At 40.7% G+C, this 19,633-nt stretch overlaps 1 protein-coding gene across 3 annotated transcripts in view; it reads left to right on the top strand.

The window, feature by feature from the left end:
* The first annotated feature begins 6,430 nt into the window (after window positions 1–6,430).
* The window catches only part of NEK6 (NIMA related kinase 6), a 128,534-nt gene continuing 115,331 nt past the window's right edge, over window positions 6,431–19,633 (top strand). The window contains exon 1 of one of the 3 annotated variants that reach the window (XM_074211606.1): window positions 6,431–6,517. The gene's annotated coding sequence lies outside the window, so the exon portion shown is untranslated. Of the gene's footprint in view, window positions 6,518–9,500; window positions 9,610–9,898 lie in introns of those variants that run through there. The other 2 variants (XM_074211604.1, XM_074211605.1) reach the window with 2 other exon arrangements.

The following is a 19,633-nucleotide window of genomic DNA, read 5'->3' as shown; positions in this document are numbered from 1 at the left end:
AGAACCAGAAAAACACTGTACACCCTATCAGCAACATGGGGGTGATGTTCAACCTTTATGGACTTGCTCGTTTCATCAGTGCAACAACCAGGGTCAATTTTGGACTGTCTGCAATGGAGAATTCATCTATATCCAGATAAAGAGCGGTGGAGTTTGAACAAAGTTCAAGGACTATTCCCTTTAATTCAGGAAAAACCCCAGATATCTTATTGTTTGATCTATCTCTTATTTTTTTTGTTTCTTCCTTAAGGATATGATTTCTCTCTCCTCACACTCAATTTGGATCAATGTACAACATGGAAACAAAATAAAGACTAACAAATTGCTTTCCGTGGGGGGTGGGGGGAGGGAAGTAAGATTGGGAGAAAAATTGTAAAACTCAAAACTCAAATAAAATCTTTAAAATTTTTTTAAAAATGGGGGTGGCTAGAGCACCAGCCTTGGAGTCAGGAGTACTGGAGTTCAAATCTTGCCTCAGACACTTAATAATTACTAGCTGTGTGGCCTTGGGCAAGCTACTTAACCCCATTGCCTTGAAAAATCACAAAATTTTTTTTAAATGATCTCTCCTTGATTTCCAAGTAAGTCATTTTTTTATATGAGATACATTTTGTCAACATTTTGACTTTTTAAAAATATTTCTTATTGTCTTTTGCAATTAACCTATGTTTAGTCTATTCTAATTTTTAAAGAGTACATTACAAGGAATTTATATTTCTGGTGCTTTGAATTAACCAATTGAAGAGAATTAATTAATTCTCTTTCTAAATCTTCCAGAGCTTTCATTTTTAACCAATTTTTCTCTGGCATTAAATTTTTTTTAGGTTTTTTGCAAGGCATTGGGGTTAAATGGCTTGCCCAAGGCCACACAGCTAGGTAATCATTAAGTGTCTGAGATCGAATTTGAACCCAGGTACTCCTGACTCCAGGGCAGGTGCTTTATCCACTGCGCCACCTAGGCACCCCGGCATTAAAATTTCAATTAGAATATAATTTTAAACTTTTATTTCTTCTATTATTTCTTATTGATCTTGTGGCTAACCTATGTTGCTTTGTTTGCAGGTGGTTTGGAATTACTCTTCTCTTCTGGGTTTGTCTTTTGGCCAACCCTAGCATCATAATTCTTCCAGTCTTACTTCCTGGATTTGGATTTTGTGTTTGAGTTATACTCTGTGCATTTCTGGTAGGGCTGTCATGGTCTTGAGGTCCTCATCTGTTTTATTTAGAGTTCTGCTGCTATGTTCTTTCTTTTTAGCCTGGGCCTGAGTTTATGGTCCCCAATCTGGTTCAGAGGGGATAGCATTGAAGGCCTATTCTGACCTAGATGTTGAATTTGTGATCTCTCCTGGGTCACAGTAGCAGAGCTGTAGTTTTATTCTTACAGGGATGAATCTATAACTTCTCCATGTTCAGAACAATAGTACATGGTACCCTTTTTTAATTCCATATTCTGGGTTCATGATCCCAACTTGCTCTTATTTCACCTTTCCTACCTGATCACTTGCTTAAGGTTTAATTTGTGATTTGGGGTTGGGAAGATAATCTATATTTTCTCCTTAGATCTTTGCTGGATTAGATGTTGGAGGGTTGGGTTGTACTGTTTTCTCCCACTCTGCCATCTTGACTGGTCTCTCCATTAAATCGAAAGAAGATTCCAGGATGCAAGTGCTTACCACTTGAGGAACCTTCAACAGCACATAATCTTAAATTGCTTGCTAAGGGTCTCACAAATAATGGAGGAATCTGGGTCCCTGGATGAGGCTAGGGTGCATTAGATGTTTAAATGTTTGTTGAATTGAGTTGTGGATTTATAGATTGTTAAGAGTTAAGAGGTTTATTTCCTTCTTTTGTTCTGTGACTTGAAACTAATTGGATTTTGTTCTTCTGATTCTTCATTTCCTTATGTACAAAACAGAGGCAGTGAGTCTGAGATGTCCTACTCTAAGAAAGTTACCAGTGAAGACCTTGGCCTAGTTCAAGGCTGTCCAATCTTACTTTTAAAAACTTTTATTGAAACAATAGATAATATATTTTGATTTGCCATTTTAGTGAGAGCTCTGCAGTACCTCAGCTTCATTTACTTAAGCATTGAGTAAACCCACAGGAGGCCACATAAAATCACAATATGATGGCCCGTGGCTGCCTTTTAGATAGCTCTGGCCTAGTAGAAAGAACACTGAACCTAGGAATCAAGTCCCTGGATTAGGGTTCTGTCTTTTTAATTAATTTGGCCAAACCACTTAACATTTTTTGACTATCAGTCATCTGAAAAACAGGGGTTTGGGTTAGATGATCTCCAAGTTCCCTTAAGGAACCTTAACCCTAACTGGGTCTTTTCCAGGTATGATACCGAAAGATTAGACTATCTTGTCCCCACTTTGTGTTTCTTCTGTGTCATTGCCATATTTCATTTTGTACCATAATTTTTAGTCTATGTTATATCTCCTTATGACACCCTCAGATATTTGAGTCCAGAGAATTTTTTTTATTAATCTTTCTTCTCTTCATCTTACACTGAATTACAAATTTCTATACATAGCGGATCTTTAATGTATCTTTGCTTAGACCTGAACATAGTAGGTTCTTAATAAATGTTTAATGAACTGAATATACACACATTAGGCTCTCCATAAATGTTTATTGAGTTGAACTCAATCTATATAGCATATAAACTCAAAGGTTCCATGTGCCTAAATCAATCTCCTTATAGTAGGCACTATGTAAGCACTTAGTTGGCCACTAAATGGGCACTTAGAATTTATTGATCATAGAGTCATATTTTTTTAGAGGTTGAAGGGACCTTAGAGGTTATATAATCTAGTCTTTTCTTTTCACAGATGAGAAAACTGAGGTCAAGAGAAGTTAAGAGACCTGGCCTCATACTTTGTAGAGGGAGGATCGGAACCTAGGCCCTCTCCCTCCAAAAATCTAGTAGGCTTTTCCATTGCAGCAGTTGAATCTGCATATAACATACTCTTAACAACTGTTTAATTGGACTGACTTTTCACTTAAAAGGCACTACTTAAACTTTTTTTTTGAATTAAATGGAATTTCTCTTTGTAATGGGGGGGTATAGATGGGGGAGGGAGCAGGGGACCATTCCACAGAGACTTTTTCCGCCCAGCTTTTGAGACAAGTCACATAGTGGTATGCATTCCTACAGCATTAATGCCTCCTCGGGGAATCCGACCTTTCAGAAATATGAGAAGGTTGCATGCGTACAGCCTATCCTGCTAGGACTGGATTCAGCCTTCACTGGGAACAGCTAACCACAGGCCGGCTGCTTCTGACAAACACATCAGTGCTCAACTTTCTCCACTACCCCAGCTTAGGGAGTAAAGGGCCTGGGCTTTGCTAAAGGTTTTTGGGAGAATAGCAGAAAGGATTTCCTTTACCAAAGGTTGGAGTTGAGCAAGATCTTTCACCTGGTGTAACATTTCAGGCTGTTGTTAATCTCATGTCCAAGAAAAGTGGAAAGAGTTGGACTGAGGTACAAATCTGGTGTTGAATCCTAGCTCCGCCACTTGATGATGTTTATTCTTCATTTTTGAAGAAGATCGTGACATCAGGGAGGTGATGTCAAGGCAAGCACATGAATTGGATTCAAGTAGGGGGGTACTGTGCTAAGTCACCAGTTTCACTTCTCCTCCAGAGCTAACTGGGTCTGGTGGCCAGATATGAATCAGGATGATTTGAGATGACCCTGGATGTGAGGCAATCGGAGTTAAGTGACTTGCCCAAGGTCACACAGCTAGTAAGGGTCAAGTGTCTGATGCCAGATTCAAACTCCCATCCTCGTGACTTCAGGACCAGTGCTCTATCTACTGCACTGCTTAGCTCCACCACCTTTGTGATCTTAGTAGGCAAGAACTGGTCTAAACCTCAGTTTCCATTTTTGGGAAAGAAGGAATTGGTCTATGATTTCAGGGACCCTTTCCAGCTCTAAGAATGTGATTCTGTGATCAGCAAATATCAAATTAATGTGGGCATTTATTTAGGTTCATTGAAACTTTGTCTGATATGCAGATTAAATTTAGCTTGATAAATGGTCTTTGTGCAGATTCAGTTTATTAAACATTTATTAAACATAGCTATGTACAGATCCAAGACAAAATATATTAAAGGACCAGATATGTAAAATGGTATTCTTAAATTCTAGTCCTTAGCTCCACTGTGTATAGAGAGCACAATGCTTAGTGCTAATTGAGAAGAAAAGATTAATAAGGAACAATGTCTGCCTTCAAGGAGCTATAGGAGTGATCGTATTATTCATGTGTTATGGATCCATGTATACACCAGTAAGCTAGGTGACACAGTGTCTATAACACTGGACCTGAAGTGAGAAGGACCTGAATTCAAATTGGCTTCACTTGACCCTTGCTAGTTGTATGAACTTTGGCAAGTCATTTAACTGAGATTACCTCACATGCAGGGTCATCTCCAGTTGTCCTGATTCATATCTGGCCACTGGACCCAGATAACTCCAGAGAAGAAAGTGAGGCTGGTGACTCAGCACAGCATCCCCTCCTCACTCAAATCCAATTCACTTACATGCCATGGCATCACCTCCCTGATGTGTCATGATATTGTTTTAAAATACTGTACAAACAACAAGTCATTCATTCATTCATTCATTGAACAATATACCAGAGTAGGAATTAAAGGATGTGAATGAGTTTGATCCTGAGCCCTCAGGTTCATTGTGTGTGACCTTGGACAAGTCATCTATCTTCTAGCATTCTAGTAGAGATCAAGAGATCCTGAATGTACAAACTTTTTATAATCATGAAAAACAGAAATGTGAGCTATTATTAACTGTATGATAAGGTAAATACCTAACAATACATGGTTTCACAAATGATGATGCCTATAGTCTCTGCCACTGTATAGGTTAAGGTTGATGGATCAACTGAGTTTGAGAGTTCTTATCTGAAGGAGGGGTAAAGTGTAGCACCAGATGGTGAGTGTCTAGAATGCCCAAGTTGGAAATGGAGCAGACAAGACTTCCTTTGTGCATGGCTATGAGTGGCTACTACACTTCAAGTCTAAGTGAAATAGGACTGCTCAGTCCCTAAAAAAATGATGAAAATAAACTAAATTATTTGGGGGGGTATTCTCCAATTTGGTGATACCAAAGTCCTATTTAAGCTAGAAATGATTAATATTTAGCATGTAATAAAGGTTTATTGACTTGAAATCATTTTGTATTATTTCTTCATTTTACAGATGAGTAAATTGAGGTCCAGAGAGAATGAATGATTGGCCAGTGGTGACACAGATTATAAGTGGAAGAACCAGTATTAGAATCCAGGGCTGTTGATTCTTGGATCCATGTTTTTATCCTCTGCCCTCCACTAGTAGAAGCTATTTAGGATATTCCCCTTTGGGCTGAGGAATGTTTTGTCTTCATGCTATTGGTTCAATTCCAGGCCTTTTCAATTTTAGAACATGTAGAATTCACCATATGGAAGGAATAAAGAAAGAAAAGGAGTAAGGCACAAAACACAGTAAAAAAAAAAACCCTTAGATTAGCCCTATAAGAACATTTAAATGGTTTCTAATCTAGGTCCCACATAATTCTAATTGCTTGTAGCATTAACATATAGGGTTCTAAAATTCTGTGATTCAAGGCCCTTTCCAGTTCTATCTAACATTCTATGTTCTAAAGTCTCTTTCATTTCTAAAATTCTATCATGTTAGGTAAGAATATTCCTTCTAGCTCTAATATTCTATGTTCTAAGGTTCCTCCAAGTCCTAATACTTTATGTTCTAATGTCTCTTCCAGCTGTTAACATTTTTTAAATCTAACATTCTATATTCTTATACCCTATCATCTAGAGTACCTGCCAGTCCTAACAATCTATGTTTAACATTGTAAAATTCTACGTTCAAGGTATTTTCCAATTCTAACATTCTATGTTCTAAGGTCTCTGCCAGTTCTAACTATTCAGTATTTTAAGATTCTTTCTAGACCTAACTTTCTATATTTGAGTTCCTTTCTAAGCATATGATCTAAGTAAGCCCCTTACCTCATCAGTCATCTATGACTCTATCTTCTTGGGCATAGTCACTGATTATCCAACACTAATCAACCAGCTATGGTAGACTGTGGACCAACCTTGTTCAGAGCTGTTTCTTTCTCCCAAGGCTCATTTTAACTTCAGGTTAGTGCAAGAGGGAATTGCCTATGATGAAATTGACCTCAAACAGGAATTGACTAAATGAAAATCATTTCCCCCCAAAATGTCATCTGATCTGGAAGAAATTTGATTTTCTTTCCAGCTGTGCTCATACTGTATGCCTGGGCAGTAGCTAACTATGGGCATTAATCAGCTTCACTCTGACTTGTTCAGAGGCAGAGGGGAAGTCCCTTATGTTCACAAGAATCACACCCACCGATAAAAGCCAGTCGCTAGCAGTAGCTGGGACAAAGCAGTCTCCTTTCTTGGGCCTAGGAGTTGTTTGGTCTTTGTACTTATATTACCCTGGTTTCTGAGTCTGCAAGGAAACACTGCAGGTAAGAAAGGGTAGAGGGAAAGGTAGCATTTTTTTTAACCACATGACTTTGGACAGGTGACTTCAATTCAAAATCTCATTTTCCTAGTCCATTAGATATTTTCTTTGACCCTTTCTAGCTCCAGTGTCCTGTGTTCTGTGTTCCAACATTTTATGTTCCAAAGTTCCTCTCAATTGTTACATTCTAACATTCTAAGCTCTTTCTAGTTCCAACATTCTGTGTTCTGTGTTGTAAAACTTCCTAGATTCCATTGTTCTAAGTGCTTCATTGGTTCCTGTGAGCCTTAACAGTCTAAGAATAGGCAGCAGATATCACAATGGATAGAGTAATGAACTTGGCATCAGGAAGGCCTCAGACACTAGCTGTGTGAATCTAGGCAAGTCAGCCTTAATTTTGTCATCTGTAAAATGAGGTTAATAATCATACCTATCTCTCAGGGTCGTTGTGATGCTAGAATAAGATAATATTTATAAAAACCCTTAAAACTCTATATAAATACTAACTATGATGAGGATGAATTATTCTATGAAATCTGGTGACATTGTTGTTACTATACTTCCACTATACAGTAGTATCACACACGGACTATAATGTAACCAACCTGTGGAAGAACATTCTGAGTTTGTTATTGGTCTCATCAGACACAGTAGGACACACTGTAATTTGTCTCAAACATAGTGATGTCATGTTGGTCTTCTTCGATAAAGAAGGACAAGAACCAACCAACAGTACAAAGAATGGTTGCTCTGCTGGTAACTGTGGAATTGTGGGCCTAGTATAGAAGGCAACAAATCTTCAAGTAGGGTTGGGAGGATGGTTTACAAGAAAGAGTCAAGCATGCCTTTTTGCCAGTGGAAAATCCTCCTGATTTCCTGATAAACCAGAGGGAGGGAGGAGAAAAAGATAAATGGGATTCACATCGTTTTGTTCTAAGCACTTCCCTTATGTTTTAGATTTTGTATTGATGGACTGATGATATAATTTGCTTTAAAACCAGGTGGCCTCTTAGTTTCCATCTGTTCTGTCGATCACTGTCTCTAGTGAGCTGCTGGCACAGTCAGTGCCGTGCAGGCATTGAGGCCCAGAAGAGAACCCTCGTTAAACCCTCAGAGAAGGAATATGGTATAGTAGAAATTGCCTTGCATTTGGAGTCAAAGGGCATGGGTTTGAGTCTTGGCTCTGACCTCACTCTGCTCTGTGACCTTGGACAAGTGACTTTATCTCTGCTCCCCTGGTCTCTCATCTGCAAAATGGAAATTATAATTCCTCATAGGGCTGCTGTGGCTAAACAGGCTGGTCCTGATAATGATGATGATTACGGTGTATCCAGGGCCAGTTTCATACGACATGAACAGTAAGAAGTGACGCTCATGCAAATGTTTCTCTTGGAGGTAAAGAGATGCTGACACCCTACATTTCATTTGAAGTTTCTCAAAGACTCATTTTGTGGGTTGATCTGGCCCAAGTACAAAGAATGATGTCAAACCCCAAACCCCAAAAAAAAGGAGAGAGACCAACTAGGCTTTTCCCCTGGAGACATTTGTTTCTTCTTATTTTCCTCCTTCCCCTGAAGCCCCATTTCTTCTGGGAGGGAGCCAAATGACCAGATCCCTTGAGTACTTTAAGATACCAAGAGTGAAAAGAATTCTAAATGTACCATCAGGAGACTTGGTTTCAATGGCCAGCTCCAATGCTTGCTATGAGACCTCAGGCAAGGGGTACAAAAATATTATCTTCATTTTGCAGATGACCAAACTGATTGGCCAGAGAGGAGAAATTACCAAGGCCACTAGAAAGTAGCCAGAAAGTAGCAAAGCTGGGATTCAAACTCAAGTCCTTTGATACCAGTTGCTTCTTTCCACCACACCACACTATCTACCTCAGCTAATCAGTTAATCAATAATGAATCAAGAAATCCTTCAACATCATTAAACACCTTCAAAGGCCAGGGCACTTCAATTTTACTAACATATATGATCTTAAGTAAAATCCTCCTTTGCTGGAACTTAGAGGTTTTTCCTGAGATCTCTTTTATGATCTCTCTTATACACCCTCCATCTGTTCTTTCAAAGCATGAAATAATAAAATCGTAAGAGTCCTTCTTTAATCCTCAAACCCTTAGGGGAGAACAATGTGAGCTCTTTCTCCCTGACACATTCAAATTCTTGACACAGACTTCCCGTGGGAGGAAAAATTATAGCCTCCCATGGTAGTGAGACTACAGTTCTAATTCTGAGCACCACATTGCAAAGAGAACTCTGCTGTGACTCATCTGATAAGTTGGGGGGAAAAAACCCACTGAGTTAAAAACAAAAGTAAGAAAGGCCCAGGTTGAATCTTCCCTGTTTCCCTCCTAGACTACGGGGAAGAGCGGGCAGAAATGTGTAAATATTGTTAGGATTTATTTTTTTTCTTTTTTGAGGAAAATGACACCCCAGGCCAAGTTGCTAATTTACTCATTTCATAGAATTGTTAGTGCGTGGGGAGGTTTCGAGTGGGTTATGGAAACCCCCTCCCCTCGACTCCCTACCTTCCGGCGCCTTAGGGACCTCTCCTCCCAAAGGACCATAAACAGCTTGGGGGGGGGCAGAAAATCGTTAGAGGTCTTAGCACGGGGAGTGCTGCAAGTGGAAGGGCCTTGAATGCAGTGGAAATAGCTCATCCTTAGCCGGGACTAAGACCCTCATCTTGCTCACTGCCCCTCCACGGAGCCGTCAGCGCACGAGGCTGTGGGACTCGCCCCAGCCGGGCAGCCCGGCGCGCCCTCTGGCACAGCCAGGTCCTGCGGCGCCTCTCGGACCACGGGAGTGACCGGCTCGAGGTCGCTGCCCCCCCGGGCCGGTCAGAGGCGCCGCCGGCGGGAGGGCGGGGCTCGCTCCCCGCCGCCTCGCAGTCCCCGTGGGCCCCGGGGCCGCGCTCCCGGGAGGCCTGCGTGGCAGACGGCGCGCGGAGGGCCAGGCGCGGCCCCGGCGGGAGGGGGGGCGCGCGTGCGCGGCCCCGGCGGCGGCGGAGTTGGTGGCGGCGGCCGGGCGGCTAAGTTGCGTCCGGGACTCGGGGGCTCTGGTTGCGCCGCGCTTCGCTCGCAGGAGCTGGTAAGACCCCTCCCCCCGGGGTTTGGGGAGACCGGCGGGGGGCAGCGTGGGGAGGGCTGGCCCAGGTCCTTGGGCCCGGACACGGAGCCGGCCCGGGGGCGCCCGACTGCGCCCCCTCCCCAGGACGCGGCCCCCGGCACTCCCCCCTCCCCGGCTCCTTCCCGAACTCTCCCTCTCTGCCCCCCGGCCCAGCCCCCCGGCCTGAGCGGTCAGCGCCCCCGGGGGCGGGGCGGCTGGGGGGGGGTGGGTGACTGAACTTGACCCTGACTGAGCTTGGGTGTCCCTGGGCGTCTGGGTCCGTTTGTGCCTGTTGGCGGCGGGGTGTCTGTCTGGTGGTGTCCGTCCCTCCGCCCCCCTGTCTGTGAGTCTATTAGGGCCGGTGCCAGCGTGTGCCCACTCTTGTCCGAGCCTCCGCGGGTGCCTCCGCCTGTCCGCGTCTCTCCGCGAGTGCCTCGCTGTCTGTCCCAGCGTCCATGCGTTGTCCCCATTCCCTCCATCCAGGCGGGAAGGGGCCTGGCCATCAGCCAGTTTCCCTCGGTGCCTACAGCTCCCAGCTGCTCCGGGCCGAGCAGAGTCCAAGATTCCTCTTCCTGTGCACAGCCCCACTGCTATGTGTGCTGCATGGGGGAGGCTCCCAGAAAGAGAAGTTGGCCTTGAGTTTTTGTTTTTCTCCATAAAAGAGAGAATCACAGTGAAAAGTAAACTTTGGAAGGGACTTTGGGTTATAGTGGGAGAGACACACAGACTTAGGAAAAAAAACAGCGTTTTGAGATTCACCTGGGTAGATATTTATAATAGCTGACTATTTTTTCTGTCCTTTCCTTACAAGTCTCCAAGGTAGGTGTAGGGCAAGTGTTATTCCCATTTTACAGATATGGAAAATTGACTTCAGAGAGGAAAAGTACTTTATCCTTTTGTCACAACACAAGTCGGTGTCAGAGTCAGGTTTTGAACCCACGACTCCTGACTCATAAGTTAGATGGTCACAAGTGAACACAAAGAGACACAGACACACATAGAATAAAAAGACACTGGAACACAGAGACATAGAAACAGACACATATACCTAGTTTCCTCCCATCTCAATCCAGTCATCACCTGACCCCAGGACCCAGTGGATCTTTTCTCCTTGACTTTTTGTTGGACAACTTAGGCTCAGGGAGGAGACCATCCATTCCTTCCTGGATCCTCTTTCTTGAATGGGATTTATAATCTGTCTTGTGGTTCTAAAGGAGTTTGTCTTGTCCTTTCTTCAAAAGGTCAGGAGCACTTTGCTTCTGAATCCTAGACTGCTTTTAACTTTAAAAAACATCTTTTTCCAATGTCTAATTCCTTGACATTAGGAGAAAGAGGATCTCACAGAGAGACTTTTCTCTATGTATCCATGGGGTGATGTTTCCCCATTTCTCCAGGGTGTAGTTTCCAGAGAAAACTTGAGCCATGGTCAGTCATATTGGCATTTCAGAACATAGAATGTTGAGTGTGTAAAGAAATACTCAGAACTTGAATCTGAATTTTGGTTTAATACCAGTTGCATAAACTTCTCTGATCTGCATTTGTGTAAACTGTAAAATAGACATCAAAAACTCATACTACCTGCTAACAAAATTATTAGGGAATGTGTTTTGTAAACTGCTTTACTTGCAGAAATATGAATTGCCTTAGAACATAGAATATTAGAATTGGAAGGAAACAATCATCTAATTCAACTAATATCTCTTTTAACAAGGTGATACAATTGGTAAGTGGCTAATTCAGGACTTGAGCACTGATCTTCCAACTCCAATTCTTTTTATTACATCAAAATGCATTTCTTGTTGATAGAGTCATAATAACTGGATAAGTTTTCTTTAAGTCAATTGTCCAACTTCTGGGATGGTATTGCTTAGGGTTCAAGTCCCAGTACTGCCACTTAATCAACTTTGTTACCTTGAGGAAGTCACTAGGACATCTCAAAGTTGTCTTCTGAGAAACAGAGAATTATAATCTTGCTATTAGTCCTCATAGGGATATGAAGACCAAATGAAATAACAAATTTTCTAGAAACTCTACAAAGTGCTATAGAATTGTCCCTTTCATTTAGTAGTAGAACCATCAAAATGTTGGCCCATAGGTATTGATATATTTTGATTCCAACAAGTTTTGAAACCAACTTCTGAGGGATAGAAATGTTGGATCTACTTTAGCTGAGGGAGTGCCCACACTGATGAAATCATGGGGTCTAAAGTTATTGAAGTTATGTTATTATTACTCACAGATATCTTGTTCCTTTTGAGATGACCTGTTGTCTGGTTTGCCTATGGTTTTATACAATGGAATTCCTCAGTTTTCTTTAAAACACACACACCCCAAATTTTAATCTTCCAAAATTGATGATAGGGGCCAAAGTAATGAAAGGTAGAGGTTGTGGTGTGAGGGGAAGGGATACTTTGCATGTGCAAATGTGATGCTTGAATTTAAAAAAAAAATGGGGCTGTCGTATGGGGATACAGCTTGTAGAGATGGGTGACTGTAGTGTCTTTAAGAAATATTTTCCCAAATGGAAAGAGAATTATTATTGTAGAGCACCTGGAGGTATTGTGGTATACAGGAAAGAACATGAACAAGGAGTTCTACCTGTGGCTTTTAAATGCCTGTATAACTTAGGTGAGCCAATTCCCCTTTCCAGAGTCTTAATTATCTTTTCTGAAGAAGGAGAAGATTGGGATATGAGATGACTTCTAAAGTCCCAGCTCTAAATTCTGGAATCCTAAGTTGGGGAAGTCATGCTATCTTGGCTAATTGAGGAACTGAGGGTATGCAGTTCAACCCCTGGTAAAACTGGCAGTGCAGCATGATGGGAAAGAGAGTTGGAATTGTTGTCAGTGTATTTGGCTTTGCTGCTTAATACTTTTGTGACCTTGAGCACAATGTTGTACATTAATCTCAATTTTTTTGAACTCAAAACCCCTTTAAAATCTTAAGAATTATTCTTGATGGGGTGTCGTAGGGGATAGAGCACTGGCCCTGGAGTCAAGAGTACCTGAATTCAAATCTGACCTCGGGCACTTAACAATTACCTAGCTGTGTGGCCTTGGGCAAGCCACTTAACCCCATTGCATGGCAAAAGCCTAAAAAAAAAAAAAAAGAATTATTCTTGACAACAGAGCTTTTGGTTTTGTGGCTTATAATTATAGATATTTACCAAATTAGATATTAAAATATTTTGGTATTATAATTTTGATTTTGTAGATCTCCCTGAAAGTGTCTCAGGGACTCCCAGGGGTTCCCAGATCACTAGACTGTAGTGAATAGGGTACTAGACTTGTAGTCATAGACATATGTCCATACTTATTTGCTATGTAACTATGGGCACATTGCTTCACTTCTCTGTGACTTAGTTTCTTCATCTATAAAACAAGCAGGTTGCACTCTATGGCCTCTAAGGTCCCTTTCTGACTCATATTTATGATTCTATGATATTATTTCCCCTTCCTGGTCTTCAGTGGCCTCATGAATCATTTTGGACCAAATGAACTTTAAAGTTCCTTCTATCTCTCATATACTATGATCATTGGTCCTTAAAAAAAACAAAAACAAAAACATAAAAGCAACAACCCCCAAACAAAAAGCTTTAACATTTAGTATTCTAAAGGCTCTTCTAACATTCTTTCATTCTCTAAACCACAAATGATTGATTCTAAAGAATGTGAAGCAAGTGTTCCATGTCATCTTAAAAAAAAATATAGCCCAATTCCCTTAAAAAAAAAAAAACCCTCCAAAACTCTCCCCCACACACACACAGCACTTCTGTGTTTGCTGGAAACTCCACCTCCCCCATCATGGCACAGTCTGTCTTCATTCCCCCCAAATAAAATACAACTCTGGGGAGGGGTAGAATGAGTCACTCCCTGGCAGAGATCCTCACTGGCAGAGGTTTGGGAAGGTTCTTGCCCAACTTCCCAGAAGAAAAGGCACAGGAGGTTGGAATGTTTTCTGTGGTTTGTGAAGCTCTGTGGTCCCGTCAGCTTTGGAAATGACTGAAAATGAGAGTTTAAAAAAAATAATCCCTAAGGAGAAACCAGAAACAAGGCTGTCCCAAGCCCTTCTCCCCTACTCATTCCATTTCTTTATTTCTCTCTGAGTTGAGAATGACTTGCAGATAATAGAACCATGCCAATCTTTAGGCTTAGAGCTCTTAGAATCGCTTACTGATTCTATTACTAGTTTTGTGGAGAATATAAAATAGATTTCTGGAGAAACTCTCAGCCAAGACTTGATTGATGAGCAGAACAATTAAAGTTTGATCAGGACTCATGCTAAGATAACTAGATCTGCTTGAGAAGGTTTCAGATAGATAGTTTGAGAATTAGACCAATGAAACTATGACCTGTAAAGAAGACAAGAAACACTTTGTATACTTTGCCATCAATCACTGTGATTTTTAGAGACTAATAATATAGTAAAAGTGGTTTTGAAATGCAGTCAGTGTTAGAGCTGAAAGGCACTTACCTTGTCTCACTCTACTCAATTAACTTCAATGTCTGCTATCACCTCCAAGATCAAATAGATATTCTTCCATTGAGTATTTAAGACTACTCACAGATCACATCTTGTTTTCATCCTACCTTTCCAGACTTCTTAAATATTTTCCTCTACCTTCCCTTCTACATCCCCCCCCCCCCCCCAATAACACTCTGCAGTTCATCTATGCTGGCCAAATTGTTGTTCCTCTCACATGACACTGGATCTCCTATTTCCATGTCTTTGCATTGGCTATCCCTCTGCAATACTTTCCTTTTTCACCTCCAGCTCCTAGAATTCAAGGTTGCCTTAAGCCCCAGCTCAAGTTCTGTCTTCTGTAGGAGGCCTTCCTGTCTCCTCACCCCCCCCCCAGCTGCTATACTTTCCCCTCTAAGGTTACTTTGTGTCTACTTTATATATATCTTATATGGATCTATACAGCGGTTTCCCATTTTGTATGCACGGTGCTTGAGGGTGGGGACTTTCACTTTTGTCTTTGTATCATGTTTGATAGCTGCTTACTATTTGGGGCAGCTAAGTGGCCCAGTGAATAGAGTGCCAGTTCCAGGAGTCAGGAAGACTCATCTTCTTGAATTCAAAGCTGGCCTCAGACACTTACTAGCTGTGTGACTCTGGGCAAGACACTTAAACCCTGTTTGCCTCAGTCCTTCATCTGTAAAATAAGCTGGAAAAGGAAATGGCAAACCACTTCTGTATCTTTGCCAAGAAAACCCCAAAAGGGGTTATAAAGAGTCAGACACAACTGAACAATAAATTTATATTTGCAGACTCAATTGACTGATAATATAGTGGAAAGTGACTTGTCCTGAGACTCAAAAGGACTTGGTTCAAATTACTTCTTTCAGTCCCAGTTTGAATGTATGATGATGAAGCCAGGCCAAATAATCTCTTAAGAGTCATTTTGTCCCTAACGTTCTATGTTCTGAGCTCCCTTCAAATTCTAACATTCTTTATTTCAAAATTCAAATTTGGATTCTGTGTTCACACATTCAGTGTTTTAAGGCCCCTTCAAGCATTAAAATCCTATATTCCATGTCCCAACATTCTTTATTTTAAAATCCTTTCTAGCTTAGAAATTATCTGATTCTGTAAGATCATCTATCTAACCTTTCAGAGGGGTTGGAGCTGTTTAGGCTGTGACATGTAGGAAATGATACTGGATTTTGGGTCAGTCCCTGGGATTAAATATTGGCTCTGCTATATACTACTTAGGTGACCACAGATACAATCTTTTTGGTCCATTTCTCATCTAAACTTTGTATCTTCTCTTTCTCTCTAAAGAGAGAACACTTAATAAGTACTTGCATTATATCTCTAAGATGAGGTGACTGAATGAGATAATTTAAGCCCTTTTCCAACCCTAAATATTATAATGCCATGAGTTAGTGTCAGATCTGGGATGAGAATCTAGGTCTCTCTTCAGTACTAGTCCTGGGCTTTTTCCACTACCCTAGTTTCTCCTTGTTTGTTCATATCTTAATTCATTACTCTTGTAAGAAGTATGATTTGCAATTTGTTCTCGAGTAGCTCATAAAGTTTCGTTTACTGTTAAGTAGAAAAGGTATTTCTCTCCCTCATAAGTATATTCTGCAAATTGACGAACATTTGCAAATTGCTTTGAGATACACTAATTTAAGGTGTGAAATAATAGATCTTGCAGGAAGGCACAGCCACATTTCTGGCATTGATTGATTCTTTCCCGTCTGGCCTGTGATTTGGGGAGGTAAAAATAGTCCTTAGTTTCATCTTTTATCTTTTATCCTGATGCCATCCTTAAAAAAGATGCACACACACATGCCACAAAATTCTCTTGGGACATAACACTAGCAGTGTCAAAGGTTCCTTTCAAACCTGTCCAAATTCTGTTTTCTAAAGGTCCTTCTAACTTTGGCATTCTGTGTTCTGAGGAAAACTGGAAAGAAGTTAGGAGTCCTAGTTCTGTTATTCAAGTGAGCACTCTCTCTCTCTCTCTCTCTCTCTCTCTCTCTCTCTCTCACACACACACACACACACACACACACACACACACACAGAGAGAGAGAGAGAGAGAGAGAGAGAGAGAGACTTTGTCACTTCCCTTCTCTCTAGGCTTCAGTTGCCTTAGCTGTAAATTGAGGAGTTTGGACTATATCCCCTCTAAACCCTTTTATGTCTGGCATGTTATATTCTCACATTCTGCATTCCAAGTCCCTTTCTGTGCAAACGTTCCATGTTTTCTGTTCCAATGTTCTATGTTCTCAAGACCCTTGACTCTGAGATTCTGTGACTTTGTGGACTAAAAGCATTTCTGGAATGACTGCTGGCCTGCCAGGAGGCATCTGGACACTATGTATGTATCTGTGAGTGTCTGTGCTTGACTGATGAGAGAACTAAATGGTAGAGGAAAACTCACCTATACCCTTAGCACCTGGCTGCCTCCTTTCACTCTAGCATCTCAGAGAATAATGAAATTCTTTTATGGAAAAAAATGGTAGTTTAAAGAAAACTAAAGGTAGATGACTTCAGCCTTTCCTGTCTGAATTTAGTGATGTAAACACAATCCTATGATTTGGCTAGGTCTGAATTAAACAGCATTCTTGTGCCTGGTTGCCAGACACAGATTAGCAGGATTTACATGCTACAGTCAGTCATTAGGGTAATTTCCTGTGACATTAAATTTGGAAAAATGAACTTGGGGCATGATCTAGCAATTCGACATCTGTCTCTCTAATGGGGCTTCTGGTGTGAAAACAAACACACCCACCCACCTCATTCCAGTCTCTGCAGAAGTTGTCATGAGTTTTTTCTTCTTTTTCCATGAGTTCTGAGGTATAGCAGAAAAGTGTGGACTAGGTCAAGAGATTTGGTTTTGAATTCTAGCTCTACCACTTATGAGCTGTGAACCCCTTTGTAAGTTTTTGAACTATCAGCAGCAGCAACAGCAACAGTAGTAGGATAACAGTAAAATTTGGAAAATCAGCAAGTGCTTTTTTTGCACCTACTGTATGTCAGACATCATTCTAGGTGTTGAGGATAAAAGGGCAAAAATTAAACCAATGCTCTTCAAGAGCTCACATTCTGTTAGATTACCATATTATCCCACAGGATTGTAGTAGTGGTAGTAGTAGTAATAATAATAATAATAATAATAATAATAATAATAATAATAATAATTAATAGTAATAAGCCATATCATATTTATGTAATGTTTTACATATATCACCTCATTTAGTCATATGAGAATCAAATGATACAACAGAATGCAAATTTTTGGAAGGCTGAGACTGTTTAGTTTTAGCCAGTACTTCCCACATAATAAAGTGTCTTGAAATGCCTCTTGTTGCTTTCAGCTTTGAGAGGTTAGACTGAAACAGAATTTTTTTAGGTTTTTTTTGCAAGGCAAATGGGGTTAAGTGACTTGCCCAAGGTCACACAGCTAGGTAATTATTAAGTGTCTGAGGTTGGATTTGAGCTCAGGTGCTCCTGACTCCAGGGCTGGTGCCCTATCCACTGTGCCACTTAGTCACTGAAACAAAATTTTATTTGTTTTATTTTAATTTTTACAATTACATGTCATAAAAACTTTCAACATTCATCCACCTGCATATTCATAAGTTACACATTTTTCTACCACCTTCCCTTTCCACCCTCATCCCCCTTCAACTGTGAACAGCTTGGTAAAAGTTGTACACATAGACTCATGTTCAATATACCTACTTATTGGTCATTTTGTGTATGAGGAATTAGGACTAAGGGGAAAAAAGAAAACCATTGGAAAGGAAGGTAAAACATAAGATAAATTTTTAAAAAAATGAACATAGTAGCCATTCAGATTCTGTTTTTTGTTGTTGTTGTTTTCTTTGGATGTGAATGACATTGTCCATAACAGGTCTCCCAGGGTTCTATTAGATCTCTGAACTGCTGAGATCATAGTTGATCCATCATAGCTGATCAATTCACAATGTTGTTGTTAATGTATACAGTTAGAACAAGAATTCTTAACCTGTGATTGTTTTTATATTATGTTGATTATTGCATTTCAGCATCCTTATTTTCCTTGGTAATCCTTTGTAGTTTATTTTATGCTTTTAAAGATATTATTCCAAGAAGTCTTCACCATAGGCTTCATCAGACTCCCAGAGTAGTCCATGACACAACTAAATTTGAAGAATGTTTGGAATGGGGGGGGTGTTGTCTGAGAAATCCATCAAGAAAGGTGTAAAACCTAAAGAACAATATAGAAAGGAAAGAGGGCTGACTATAGAATTAGAGTACTTGGTGTTGAATCTTTTCTCTGTCTTATACTACCTCTTTGTGACTTTGGCCAAGTGACAGAACGTCTCAGAGCCTCAAACTCCTTCTGGGTGAGCCAGGGCACAGACTGTGTTTGGAAATGAGCTGGGTTTCTGAATCCATTGAGTGCTGGATTCCCTATAACAGCAGAGGTGACGCACAGCTCCCTGTGGTGCTCCAAAGAGAAGAGCCGGAGGGCCTCTGAGTCGGCCCCTATCATCACTGCCTGCAGCCGGCTTATCAGAAATGAACCAGGGGGCACTGGGGAGTAGCCTCGTCTGTTCACATCACACCAATGTGGAAATTGGAAGACATGGCAGTCCTGAGTTTGTGTGTTTCCAATGTCCTTCCCTGTATGTCTTGACAGTGCTTGTTGTTGGCTTTTTCCCCAGTGAATCATAATATTTTAAATAGTTCTGTCCAACACTAACATTCTTTGTTCTAACATTTTTATGGTCTAAGTTTCTTTTGTTAACATTTTTTGAATATTATAAGCTTTTTTCCAGGTCTGATATTCTATATTATAAATTCATTTGAGCTCTTAGCATTCTATATATTTATTAGCTTATGTTTTAAGATCCTTCCATCCCTAACATTCTCTGTCCTAAATTCCTTTAATCTTGGTGTATGAATCTATCATGACTATGGTATTGAACTCAAATAGAAATGAGGGCCACAGAGCTGTACCTATGGATCCATTTGGGCTGCAGATTGATTCAATTTTAAAAATGTAATATCTATTTTATTGATTTTTAAAATATATTTTGTTAAATATTTCCCAATTATATTTTAATTTGGTTTAGTCTGTATTCAGGAAGCCTTAACTTGACACTACATCTGTAAGGGACTTTAGAGATCATTTTATACAATCCCCTAGTTTTACAGATTAGGAAATTGAGGCTCGGGGACTTATATAAGGTCACAAACCTAGGGAAAGGCAGAGTTTCCATTTAAAACAAGGTCTCTCAATTCCCAGTCCTATGGATTTTCTGATCATTGCCTTCATCTTTAAAACTTAAACTAGGCTCTGACTTACTTGAGGTGTGTGAAGGGTGATCAAGGGCATCTGCACTGAGGCCCCAAACTGGATCCAGATGCCACTAATTCTTCCTAAATTGCCTTCCCCAAAATAGAGAGGAACAAGACAGCAGCTGCTCTGCAAGAGGCAGAATGTAAATGTCTAGACACTTTCAATGTCCCCACAGTATCCTGGGTGGGAGAAAGCATA

Source organism: Macrotis lagotis, chromosome 1 (genome assembly GCF_037893015.1).
Source record: "Macrotis lagotis isolate mMagLag1 chromosome 1, bilby.v1.9.chrom.fasta, whole genome shotgun sequence".
Classification (NCBI taxonomy): Eukaryota; Metazoa; Chordata; class Mammalia; order Peramelemorphia; family Peramelidae; genus Macrotis; species Macrotis lagotis.
The sequence above is the reverse complement of the archived record's forward strand: the minus strand, read 5'-3'. Positions and strand labels throughout refer to the sequence as shown.